This window comes from Sus scrofa, chromosome 13 (genome assembly GCF_054392235.1).
Source record: "Sus scrofa isolate SSC_HxYL_T2T_F1_AM1 chromosome 13, Sscrofa_HxYL_maternal_Yorkshire_Landrace_v2.0, whole genome shotgun sequence".
NCBI classification, from domain to species: Eukaryota; Metazoa; Chordata; class Mammalia; order Artiodactyla; family Suidae; genus Sus; species Sus scrofa.
The window spans coordinates 25,914,805-25,928,781 of record NC_139395.1 but is presented as its reverse complement, the minus strand read 5'-3'; the positions used below and the strand labels follow the sequence as shown (position 1 = coordinate 25,928,781).

At 40.7% G+C, this 13,977-nt stretch overlaps 1 protein-coding gene across 30 annotated transcripts in view; it reads left to right on the top strand.

The window, feature by feature from the left end:
- Positions 1 to 13,977, top strand: part of THRB (thyroid hormone receptor beta) — a 461,170-nt gene that overhangs the window by 197,661 nt on the left and 249,532 nt on the right. The window lies entirely within an intron of this gene.

Sequence of the window (13,977 nt, the reverse complement as noted above, 5' to 3'; positions counted from 1 at the left end):
AGAGCGAGTCAGGTAGACACGGGCACCTGTACAGGGAAGGTGGCCTCCCCTTCCTGAGAAGCCCCCCCAACCTCCCTCTAGGCCCCAGATGTTTGGAGACATCAGGCAGCCTGTTTGGGATGCTAGGATGTCATTTGGGAACCCAGTTTGTTTACATTATTATAACAACAGTTTCAGCTTGGCTCTGCAGTTAGAGTTGTGTCAGCACTTCCCTTTCTCTGTTTATTATTTTTAGCACTTTAAAAGCTAACCAGGAAAAACGGCTTTCTGGCAGTGAGGTGTCATTCCGGCTGGGCCGGGGTCTGTGGCGTCTATAGAAGTGCAGGCTGCTGTGGGAGTCGGGCCGCTTGAATGCTGTCTTTGTGCCTCCCATCGCCAGGGCCTCTGGCCTATTGTCCAGCCGCCTCAGTTGGGGTGGCGCTATCTGATTGTAACCAGTACTAATATTACAGTGCTCGAGGGCCAGGCTCTCCCTGGGGGCCCCCAGTCTGGCTGCGTCTGTCTCCCAGCCCTCTCTCCAGGGGACCAGTCCCAGCTCTTGTATCAGAAACGCTATTTGTAATTTATAGACTGTGCCAGGGAAATCGAGCAGTAAGGATCGTCTAGACCTGCAGTTCTCTACCTTTTTTTTTTCCACAAAGAACCCTTTACCCAAATGAAATCTTCCAATGAAATGCAGTTTATCAGACACAGAAAAGTAGAGCTGTTCCCTTTGGAGGAGAGAAGGTTGCTCTCAACTCCATTCTTCAGCCTCCACTCCACCCACCCCCAAAAAACCTTCGACTCCTCCAAATACTTGTATACCATTTGCACAGCGTGAGCCGCTCAGTTTTCAGATAAGGAAACTAAGAGGTGATTGTACAAATGCTTAAATTATGAGACATTAGGAGTTCCCTGGTGGCTTAGTGGGTTAAGGACCTGGCCTGGGGGGAGAGACAGGATGGACTGGGAAGAGGCACAAGGGAATTTTCTGGGGTGATAGGAATGTATATCTTAATAGAAGCGCGGCCTGCATGGCATTTGTCAAAACTCTCCTGTGCTTTTTACTGTACATAAATTATACCTCCCTTAAAAAATAACACCAATGAAGGAAAATAAAGCCAGAAAACCAACCATTTGGTGGATGAAAACACTGAGCGCTTCCTTAAATACTGAAAATCCTGACAGTCTCTCCTAAATTACGCAAGCTGTTTATTGAGTGGGGCCCGCGGTCATTACGCAGAGTCGCAGGAGACAGGAGACCATGCTGCTTTTCTGACACTTTCTTTGTTCAATAATTATCTAAATCAGAAAAAAAAAAAAAAGAGAAATCACAGAATTTCGGACTATAGAACCACTAAATATCTTCTGGGGTCTTCTAGCCTGTAATACAGCTAGCTGAAGGATGAGGTAGGAGTTTTGGAATAGAAACTTCAAATACAAACTTGATTTGTGCATTCCTGTGACATGGACTATTGATAAGGCTCAGGAAATTGTTCATAATTTTTAATCTTTTGATCCTTCATCGGAATGCTTTTTGGGGGACCTAAGAAAAATGCAGGAGTCCTTTTCATGTATCTTACCAGAGTGGAACTTCTGGTGTCAGGCTGGAATTCAGGCCTCAAGTGATACCTCCATCCTTGCAATGAGGCATTTGGACCCTTTTTTTAGGAAATTGAACTGTATTTGATTTACAGTGTTGCATTAGTTTCAGGTGTACAGCACAGTGATTCAATTATGCATGTAAACATATATATATACACACATACATATTTCTCAGAGTCTTTTCCCTTATAGGGTATTACAAGATATGGAGTAGAGTTCCATGCGCTAGCGATACAGTAGATTTGTTTGTGTGTGTGTGTGTGGTCTTTTTGTCTTTTCTAAGGCAGCTCCCATGGCATATGGAGGTTCCCAGTCTAGGGGTCGAATCGGAGCAGTGGCCACCAGCCTACGCCACAGCCACAGCCACATAGGATCCGAGCCACATCTGCAACCTACACCACAGCTCATGGCAACTCCAGATCCTTAACCCACTGAGCAAGGCCAGGGACCAAACCCGCAACCTCATGGTTCCTAGTCAGATTCGTTAACCACTGCGCCACGACGAGAACTCCCTATACAGTAGATCTTGTTGTTTACCTATTTTATGTAGAGCAATGTGTATCTGTTAATTCCAGATTCCTAATTTATCCCTCCCCTTCCCTCTTTCCTCTTTGGAAACCATAGTTTGTGTCCATGTATATGTCTATGGATCTATTTCTAATGTGTAAATAAGTTCATTTGTATCTCTTTATATTCCATGTATAAGTGATATCATATGATATTTGTCTTTGTCTGGTTTACTTCACTTGATATGATCCTCTCTAGGTCCATCCATATTGCTTCAAATGGCATTATTTCATTCTTTTTATGGCTAAGTAATATTCCATTTTATGTATGTGTCGCATCTTTTGTCATCCATCTGTCAGGGGACGGTTAGATGGTTTCCATGTCTTGGCTACTGTAAATAGTGCTGCAGTGAACACTGGGTTGCAAGTATCTTTTCAAATCAGAGTTCTAGGGATCCTTTAAAATGCCTTTCTTCTTTCTCAAATACTTGGAGCCAACCCTACTTAAATTTTTTCATTTGTGTTTTAGAAGTCTAGCAGTACCCTGGAGGGTCTTTATTTGGGTTGAAATGCTGCTAAGGTCATAGGCCAAGAAGGCGGCACCCAGCACCAACCCTGACTTTTAGAGCCTGATGAGGACACTGGGCTGGGAGGAGCAAGGAGAATTTCTTGAGAAGAAAATGATGACAGTGTTGGAAAGTGGTAAGAGACGGTTGCGTCAAGCAAGAGTAGGAAAGATTTAAATATACAGCGGTCCCTACGTATTCAGACGAAATGGTCCCAAAAGTCCCGCATTTACCAAAACCCACAGGGGCTCAAGGCCCTCAGGTAGCTGAAAGGGTGTGGAACAGCCGGCCTTCCAGATCTGAGGAGCTGCATCCATGGAGTCAGCCAACCCCAGATTGATCTGGAGGACAGACTGGGTCGAAGGTTCCAGTCTTTGGGGAAGTGTAACTTTTCTTCAAAAAGACCAAACTGCTTCTTCAGTAATGTCCCAGCCAAGGGCCAAGGCCTCTTTCACTCACAGGATGAATCTACATTAACAAAAATTTAGCTCACTAAATGAAGCTATGGCAAAACCAAATCATCTGTAAAAAGAACATTTTAAATAACTAGGACATTTTTTAACCCACACATACCGCACTTTGCCTGCACATACACGCAGATGTCCTAATCGAATCAAGTTTAATTTAGCAAGATTTGTATACAACCAATTTAGTTTAATGTGCATAAGAGCAGAAATGAAATTGCACAATGGAAGAGTTTGAGCAGAATCTGCTCTTTTCGCAATTCAGTGCCCATTTGAAAGGAACTGTTTCTTCAAGTCATTAAGAGTCATCTTATCCAAATGGAAACTATCAAGACGAATTGTGTGACTTCTCCATTCCTGGGACTTGGGACAAGACCTTCCCATTCTTCTGGAGCTAACATTCTTAAAATGTATATGTGTGTATGCATTTATCTACAGGGCAGGCGGTGTTAGGAAAATGTATGTATTCAGATTTCAGTTACTCATGAGAATGAGAGTAAAATGTCAATAACTGAAGTCCAATCTATTGATAATTTTTCCAATTGAGTTTTTTAAATGATTTTTATTTTTTCCATTATAGTTGGTTTACAGTGTTCTGTCAATGTTCTACTGTACAGCAAAGTGACCCAGTCACACATACATATATACATTCTTTTTCTCACATTATCCTCCATCATGTTCCATCACAAGTGACTAGATAATAGTTCCCAGTACTATACAGCAGGATTAATTGCTTATCCATGACAAATGCAATAGTTTGAACCTATTAACCCCAGATTCCCAGTCCATCCCACTGATACACGGCATAAATAAACCTTTCCATTGACTTTTAAAAATCAGCAACTTGAACCTTTTCATCCATTAAACTTCTTAGGAGGGCTAACAAATAGGAAAATATCCTGATTTGAGTTTTTAGCTCCTTCTCCTTCCCCCAACTATTTTTCCTATTTATGCCATTGGATGAATAACAACTGAAAAACTGGATGAAAGAAAATAACAAACACTTAGTGTGCAGATTATTATTATTCTCAGTTTCCAGACAAGAAAATGGAGGGTAAAAGATCAGAAGCCATGCCTAAAGGTGTCACTGTCATAGTGACAGGACTGGGCTTGAACTCAGACCTTTCTGTCTATACACCCCAGTCTTGGAGTTCCTGTTATGGCACAGTGGGTTACAAACCCAGTTAGTATCCATGAGGATGCAGGTTTGATCCCTGTCCTCACTCAGTAAGTTAAGGATCCAGTGTTGCCATGACCTGTGGTATAGGTTGCAGACATGGCTTGGATCCTGTGTTGCTGTGGCTGTGATGTAGACCGGCAGCTGCAGTTCTGATTTGACCCCTAGCCTAGCAACTTCCATATGCCTCAGGGGCAGCCCTAAAAATGAAAAAAAAAAAGCGAGCCCCTGTTTTGAGAAGGGAAGCAATGGATTGAAACTAATCATCATATTACATTGGTTGGAGCAGAGAAATAGCTAAATTTTTGGAGAGAATAAGCTACTATTTGGAGCCTACACATAGCAGAAAATCTTAAATAAAGTGACAAACACAAAAAAATTTATCTTTCTCTCCAGGGCAGTGGGAGGTGGTTCTGTTATCATCCGGGACTCAGATACCTTCTCTCTCTCTCTGTGTTTCTCTTCTTAAGCATATGACTTTATTCTCAAGGTTACCTTTTGGCTCAAGATGGCTGCTGGAGCTCTAGCCCTCACACATAAATTCTAGGTAGCAGAAAAGATGGAAAGAGAAGGGCAAAAGGCATCCATTACCAGCTGTTTTTTTCTCTCTAGGAGGCCTTCCCTGAATTTCCACCTTATCGCTTCTACCTGCAATCTCAGCTACCAACTCCTGGTTGCAAAAGAATCTGAGAAATGTAGCTGGGTACTTTGCCATCCAAAAGCAAAGTAGAATTTGGTTATAAAGGAATATCATGGAGGCAGATAGTCACAATTAGGCAGCTATTAAAGGTAGTGCAAGAGTTCCCATCGTGGTGCAGTGGTTAACGAATCCGACTAGGAACCATGAGGTTGCGGGTTCAATCCCTGCCCTTGCTCAGTGGGTTAACGATCCGGCGTTGCCATGAGCTGTGGTGTAGGTTGCAGACACGGCTCGGATCCTGCGTTGCTGTGGCTCTGGCGTAGGCCAGGGGCTGCAGCTCCGATTCGACCCCTAGCCTGGGAACCTCCATATGCCGCGGGAGCGGCCCAAAGAAATAGCAAAAAAAAAAGACAAAAAAAAAAAAAAAGGTTGTACAGTTTTGTAGAGGCATGATCAGGGTGGTGTTCTAGAGAAACTGGTTTTTTGGTTGTTGTTTTTTTTTTTTGCTTTTTAGGGCTGCACCTGAAGCATATGAAGTTCTCAAGCTAGGGGTCAAATCAGAGCTACAGCTGCTGGCCTATGCCATACCCACAACAACGCCAGTTCCTTAACCCATTGAGCAAGGCCAGGGATTGAACCCGCATCCTCATGGATGCTAGTCAGGTTCCTTAACCACCGAGCCATGAAGGGAACTCCCTGATCTTTTTTTTTTTTTTTTTTTTTTGGAGTATACTTGTGTGGACTGAAAATTATACACAACCTCAAGTTGAGAGTTATGTCTTATTTGGTGAACAAAACTAAGGACTTAACACCAGGAGGCAGCATCTCAAGTAACCCTGAGAAACCACTCTGAAGAGAGAGCTAGGATAGATAGGAATTTTGCAACAAAGGGCAGGTGGTAGGAACAAAAAGTTATTGTTAATAACAGAAAACTGGATATCTCAAGTTAAGGAATTTAGCACTTTTCTCTGTATGGGTCTTGCAAGGGTCTCAGCTCACTGGAATCATTCCTTTGATATGCACCTCAGCCTTCTGGGGCTGGTATCCTGTGCTTTCACATCCTGAGTGCTAACCCTGGGGAGTGGCTACAGTGTGATAGCCGCTGGATGGCAGGGATTCCTTCTTTCCTTCCTGAGTTCCCCCAGGGCTCTCCTGCTAGGAGCTGGCTGCAATCACTAGTGATTGTGAAGTCCTTTTTTACCAATGTGGCAGCCAATATTTTGTATCTCACTTGATTTACAATGTTGTACTAGTTTCAGGTGGACAGCAAAGTGAATCAGTTACATATATACATATATCTACTCTATATCAGATTCTTTTCCCATATAGATTATCACAGAATATTGAGTGCTATACAGCAGGTCCTTGTTGGTTATTTATTTTATATATAGTAGTGTGTATCTGCTAATCCCGGAATTCTAATTTATCCCTCTCTTCCACATTTCCCCTTTGGTAACCATAAGTTTGTTTTCAAAATCTGGCGCAATGGAAATGAATCTGACTAGGAACCATGAGGTTTCGGGTTCAATCCCTGGCCTCACTAAGTGGGTTAAGGATCTGGCATTGCTGCGAGCTGTGGTGTAGGTTGCAGATTCGGCTCAGATCCTTTGTTGCTGTGACTGTTGCATAGGCTGGCAGCTGTAGCTCTGATTCATTCGCCCCCTAGCCTGGGGATCTCCATATGCCACGGGTGTGGCCCTAAAAAGCAGAAAAAAAAAAGTAAGTCTGTTTCTGTTTTGTAGATAAGTTCATTTATGTGATATTTTAGATTCCACATATATGTGACGTCAGATGACATTTGTCTTTGTCTGACTAACTTGACTTAGTGTAATAACCTCTAGGTCCATCTGTGTTGCTGCACATGACATTAGTTCATTCTCTTTTATGGCTACAGGAACTGATCTTGTAGCCAACTGCATGATAGGTAAAAGTGGGAGCAACAGAAGACAGAATTGAGGACTCCAGGTCGTGGTGATGAGTTTTGTATTATTGAGGTGGCATTAGAGACAGGAGGGAAGAAATCAATGTGATCAGATTGGTGAAAAATGCATCGACTAAGGAGAATGTATTCGTTAATTAACTGTGCAATTCAAAACTAGATTTCAACAAACACATACACATATCTTAGTAGCAGGTGTGTATGTGTAGAAAAATACATTATATATATATATATATACACACGCATATATACATATTCATATATGTATTTACATATTCATATACATATTTTCATGTATACGAATGTGTATATGTTAGAGCACATACATTTACGTATGTGTGTATGTATATATATATATATATGCTTACATACACATATATGTGACATATATGTGAATGGCAACCCAGGAAATATATCTAGCTAAACTTCTAGGAAACAGGATCTGGATAAACAAAAAATCTCATGTTTTTTTTTTCCTATACAGAAAACTTGCTGGAGATTTACGATGCAGTCTCTTGGCCATAGAGAAATCATATATCAATAAATCCATACATGCATTCACAGAACACAAACAATATAAAACTTTTCTAGGACTCCATACCACTGATTGCTATGATTTTCAAACTTCAGCATCCCCAAAGAAAAAGGAAGAATTACAAGGGGCTAAATAATACACTTTTAAGGGAAACAAAGGATGAAAGAGTTGTAAAGGTAAGAGGTTGTCCTAAAAAGCCAAGCTAGGAGGTCCCTGGTGGCTCAGCAGGTTAAGGATCCAGTGTTGTCACTGCTGAGTTACAGGTCACATTCCTGGCACTTCTGCATTCTGAGGGTGCAGCCCCACCACCTCAAAAAAAGCTAAGCTGGAGGAAGTAGGAAAATCAGGATGGAGGAGGAAACTAGTTTTGCTTTCCTCCTCTCTCTTTCTTTCCTTCTCGTGCTGTCTTGCTGTCTCTCTCTCCTTTAATTTTAGGAGTAGAATCATGCATTTGCTAACCATATTTTCATAGGCTTCTCATTCTGAGTTCCCAAATGAGAAAGAAGTTAAGCTCCAAGCCATCATCACATTCCTTTTATTAAGCCAGTGGGCAGCAGGTAACGGCCATTTTGCAGATGACAAAACCAAAACCCATCTGTGGTGCTGGTAGGACGGAGGCAGGCCCCCGGCACAGCTATTTTGGAACTCCTCGCATCTGTGGTACACAGCACACCCACATATGCACACACCCTTTGTGTACGTAAGCACTGGACAAAAACAACCAAGTTGATCAGTACAGCTTTCTCGATGCTTTGTGTTTGACATCTTTGGCTGCCGGGCAACATGAGTTTTCACTTTCACTTTTAAAATCATCTGAATAGGCAGAACTTGATTTTTCTGATTTAACCCCCTCTGACGGCCTTTTGGAAAGCTAGTGTGAGTCCTGTTTTTCCCACACCTTGGAGAGGGGCAGGCACTGGATGGCTGCTCTTCCCCTTGTCTTCTCAGGAAGCCTGCTGAGGCAAGCGTTGTAATTTCTGCTGTTAACGTCCTGGTCAGAGCCTCTCATTAAAAAGTAAATGCCTATACACTTATGTAAGAAAATTACAAACGCATGCATGGGAAAAACACGCCAACTGTAACACTGTGGCTAGCTGGGTGAAGAGTGGGAGGGAGAGGAAAGCGGAGGGGAGATAGGTCATGAGTGTTTTCTTGTATTTTATTTCTTATAAAGAAAGAGACGAGGCGTTTCCTGGTGGCCTGAGGTTAAGGATTCAGGGTTGTTACTGCGTGGCTTAGGTTCCATCCCTGGCCCTGGAACGTCCACATTCTGTAGATATGGACCCCCCCCCCCCAAAAAAAAAAAAACAAAAAAAGAGAGAGAGAGAGAGAAAGGGAAAGAGATGAAGCAAATAGTGGAAATCTGACATTGTAAATCAACTATAATAAAAAAAATTTTTAACCCTGAATGGTGGGGCACTTGTGTTTGTGATATTGTTTTATATACCTTTGGAATGTGTGAAATAGTTCATAATTTTAAAAACTTTAAAATTGAGCAAATGCCCCTCATATAGGGTAAAATGAGTGGAGCCCTTGAAATTATTTCCTTCAACCGTAGCAGTCTACTTGCAATCACATATCCTTGCTTCTGCATTTCTGTGTGTGCTACTTCCTTTCCTTGCCTCCTTCTGCCCTCACTGTTCCCCAGACAACTTCTCACCTTTCCAGACTCAACAGAGGTATCACTTCCTCTAGGAAGCCTCGTTTGACTCCCTGCCCTCAATTTATATCTGAGTTTGGAGGTTCTGCTCATGTCTCAAAGAAACCAGTACATCTTTGTATCATGGTATGTATTACACGGCTCCGTAAACCAGAGGCTTGTTTCTCTGACTTCCAGGACCATCACCTCTGGTTGGGCTGCAGCACCGCAGTGGGTACCGTTTGCACAAAATTGTCTGTGTCAGAACTGCCTCCTTCCCATCAGAGACCCTCCCCCCGCCTTATGCCTCTATGCAGAATCCCTGGCCTCATTCCACCTGGAATAGACAAATACTCACATAGCAGACACTTGTTTAATGAATGAAAAAGGGAGCAGTCAACCAAACTCTAGTATCCTCGATGAAGACTTCTCAGGCAAGTGGTTCTTAACGTGTGACCCCTGGACCAGCAGCATCTGCGTCACCTGGTAACTTGTTAAAATACACATTCCCAGGCCCAATGCCAGACCCACTAAATCAGAAGATCTGGAAGTGGAACCCAGGAAACTTTAACAAGCCATCCAGATGATTCTGATTCATGCCTAACTTTGAGATGCACTAGCTTAGACTGACCAAAACTAAAAACTAAGATTGTATCTTATGTTAGTGGAATTTGGAAAGGGGAAGAAAGTCACCTGGGAAACAGTAAAGCTGGGGGGTGGGAGAAAACAGAGACAGTAGCCTAGACAAAAACAGAGAGGCATATTATATAATTTGCAAGTTGGTTGTGATAGAGTAAAGAATTCAGATTAGCAGGACAAGCAAGCTGGCGATCAAGAGTCAGCTTATGTTAAGTCTACCTAAGGTGTTTGGATTTTAACCTGAAAACACCAGGGAGCCCCGAAAACATTTAAACAAAGGAGTGATTTAATCCAGCTTAATATTTTAGAAAGAATCCTATGGCAATGATGTGCCAGATGGCATGGAACTGAGATTGGCTATCTCGGTCCAGATGAGCCTCTAGTAGCCTAGGTGTGAAATAAGAGCTGAACTAAGGCAGTTTTGGTGGGAATGGAAAGGATACGACAGATTCAAGAAATACTATAAAAATAGAATGGACGAAACAGGAATGCTAGAAATCAGGGAGCAAGAGAGAAGCCATCAAGGACTTGCGCCAGTGTCTGTGTTTGTGTCTTAGGCAATGGGCGGGCATTGATGCCATTCACGGAAAGCCAAGAGGGGGAGATTTGAGAACTGGTGTTGGGGCTGGAGAAGATGAGTTAGTTTGAACACTTGGAGTTGGAGGTGCTTATGGAACATCCATTTGGGGGCATCACGTGATCACAGATAGTTCCTGGGCTGGAAACCAGCTTAGATGATACCTAGGTATCAATCATTTAGATGTCATTATCGACAAGGCTGCAATGAATTTATCTTTAAATAAATTTTTCTCTTACTCATCATTCCCATGGGAGATACGTCTAGAATAAAGGCTGTTGATAAACGTAACCATATGATTTGACAAAGGTGATGTTTATGCTTCCATGGACATTTAGAACAAAGTCCAGCTCATCATAATTTCACCGACGTTATTAATCGTCACAAATCTGATTTCCTAATTGTGAGGTTACTTCAGTCCATACTTTCCCAATTACTTGTAAGATTGGACATACCTCACTCCTTGTTGACTTTTATCCAGAGATTATCTATTCATGTCATTTGCTCATTTTCTGTCAGATATTGACGTTTAAACCAATTTCTAAGAACTGTTCTGTTTTAAGGATATCATCTCTCCACCCATTTCATTTGTTGCAAATTTGTTTTTCTAGTTTTTCCTGTGTCTTTGTTCTAGTAGCTCAATAGGCGGCTGTTCCCTCTGCCTGGGACACCTCACCTATCTCACCAGATACCCACTGGGCTCTCCCCCACAACTCCTGCAAGTCTTTATTTGAATCTTATCCCTTACTGACACCACCCTATTTAATAGTTTGGCCACCCAACAAGCACAGCCCTTGGCCCTTCTGATTCTGCCTTGGCTCCACTTTTCTTTTTTCCATAGCACTTCCCACTTTTCAAATGAAATATAATGTATTTATTTTGTTAAATGTAAGTCTTTATCCACAGAATATCCACTAGAATCCTTGATAGAAAGGATGTACAGACCTTTGTCTGTTAGATAGATGATAGATAGATAGATAGATAGATAGATAGATAGATAGATAGATAGATAGATAAATAGATAGATACTAAACACCTAGAATAATATCTGGCACATAGTAGATACTTAATAAATATCTGTTACATGAGTATGAATTGCTGCTATATGTTTTTATATTGTCCTAGAGTTTCAGAATTTAATTGATGTAAGTTTGTCTTTCCTTTGCAATCTCTTTCATTATTTTCATGCTTAAATATTTTCCCCATGTAGAACTCAATTAATATTCAGCTATGTTTTCTTGAATTTTTTAAGTTTCCTTAAAAGAATTACTCTTTACCATCTGGCATTTACTAGCGTATATAGTGTGAGATGAGGCTCTAACTAGGGATTGTCCTCAAAACTGTCAATTTCATCTCATTTTTAAAACTTCTTCATCACTCTGTTATTAGCTCATAAGTCTACCTTTTAAAAATCCTAATTTAAATTCATACACATAGAGTCTGATTAGAACTTGAAATCGTTTGATGGAAACTAGATTCTTTCATTATCTACCAATAAATGTTTTAAACCTTTGCCACCAGGATTTACTGACAGTTTTATAAGAAATTTGTTGGTTGAACTAGAAGCAAAATTCAAATTTATTCATCTCTAAATGCATCCTTAGAAGTAGAAGAATGAGGGAAGTTTTTCAACATTTACTTGAACAAAATCATTCATCAAAAAAATGTTCATCTCTTTCACAAAATGTAAAAATTATCTAGTTTATTTTAAACATCAGTTTTTGTAATCATTGATTTCTATGTTGTGTTGACTTGTTTCATGGATACCCTTAATGCCAACCCCTTAAGAAAACCACATTGATTAGACAGCTTTTTCTTTTAGATCATACCAAGGCACAATAATTTCTGGTTTGGAACTGTGCTTCCTATTAATAGTAGGTGGAATAGCCAGTTACCAACACCCTTTGGGAAAGTACGTTGTAAAATATTTATTAAGCTTTCCTCTATGCAAAACATCATGCTCTGCCAATTGGAGCTGCAAAAGGTACTGCCAATTTTACTTCCCCAAAGAACTTGAAATTAATGGGGGAGTGAACATACATATGCAGGAAAGGGTAAACAATAATTTTGGTTCCTATTATTTATGTTTTTGGCAAAATGAATGGGGCCAATTACATATTTAATATAGAAGACGAGGAAGAGATGATGAAAGTGCCAGTGACCTATGAAACCTTTACTGAAGGGATTAGAATTCAAATCAGAGAATTTGACTTTTATAAAAGAGAAGAAAGAGAGAGGGAAGCTGGTAATCCTTAAACCTATTTCCAACATTTAACAGTTGGTTTTGTGGGGTTTTTTTCATGTTTTCATTGTTGTCATGGTTTCATTTCTAGTCAATTGCTGTACTATGGTTTAGTACATATATGAACAAGTTTTTATCTCTACTTTGAAGATTTGATTACACTAACATAAAATTGAAATTAATCAATAAGGAAAATCTAGCAAGGTTATTTATATGTAGACTGACTATCAAAAGACAGCAGAAGGAAGGAAGGAAGGAAAGAAAGAATGAATGAGGGAGGGAGGGAGGAAGGAAAGAAAGAAAGGAAGGAAGGAAGGAAGGAAGGAAGAAAGAAAGAAAGAAAGAAAGAAAGAAAGAAAGAAAGAAAGAAAGAAAGAAAGAAAAAGAACAAACGAGAGAGGGAGGAAGGAAGAACAGCAGCAGGCATCTCCCAGCTACATTTGCAATTAACAGAGGACAGGCCAGTCACTTTTTTCAGTGCTCTTTTTCTTCCTTTGAAAGGAAGCATTTGATATGGCAGGTATCGTAGCAAGGATTAGTTATCAGTGATAACAGGGTCAGAGGGAGCAGTGGTGAGCTGCTTCACATAATCTAGAGACCACTACTTAGTAAGGAGCATAACCTTTTTTCTTAGCAAATATTTTGTGATAGTAATTAATAAATAACAGAATTTCATCTGATAGACTATGTATTTGACTTCTTTCTCTTCTACTACTTCTTATTATTGCCTGAAAGAGGATCAAAGACAGCCAGCCAAAAACTAGAAGGAGGAGCTTAATCCACAGTCTGAAGACACAGACCGTGACTAAGTAGGAACCAGTTGAAATTATCTATTTTATGAGATGTTCCCATTTAATCCAAAATACTATCATCGGAGTTCCCGTCGTGGCGCAGTGGTTAACAATCCGACTAGGAACCATGAGGTTGCAGGTTCGGTCCCTGCCCTTGCTCAGTGGGTTAATGATCCGGCACTGCCGTGAGCTGTGGTGTAGGTCACAGATGGGCTTGGATCCTGCATTGCTGTGGCTCTGGCGTAGGCCTGTAGCTACAGCTCCAATCAGACCCCTAGCCTGGGAACCTCCATATGCCGCGGGATCGGCCCAAAAAATGGAAAAAAACAAAGAAAAAGGAAAAAAACAAAAAACAAAATACTATCATATATATTTTGCATTTTCATTTAATTAGATATTTTGCATAAAGGTAGGCACAGCACTGGAATATGTTTATTTTAAGAATTTAACCTACTTGACTTTCTAGCATTCCTGGGAGTAAAAGACAGAGAGTCTGGTACATCCCATTTAGCCACCAATAGAGACCTTTAGTTTACTAGTTTAAGCTTGGCCTCAGTTCATGTGTATCTTGGATCTGTGAGCCACTAATTATGGCCATTTTACTAAATGATATGGTTCTTATTTTTATTTAATAAGTTTTTCATGAAAAGCAACTATTTTCTCCATTAAAAATCAAAG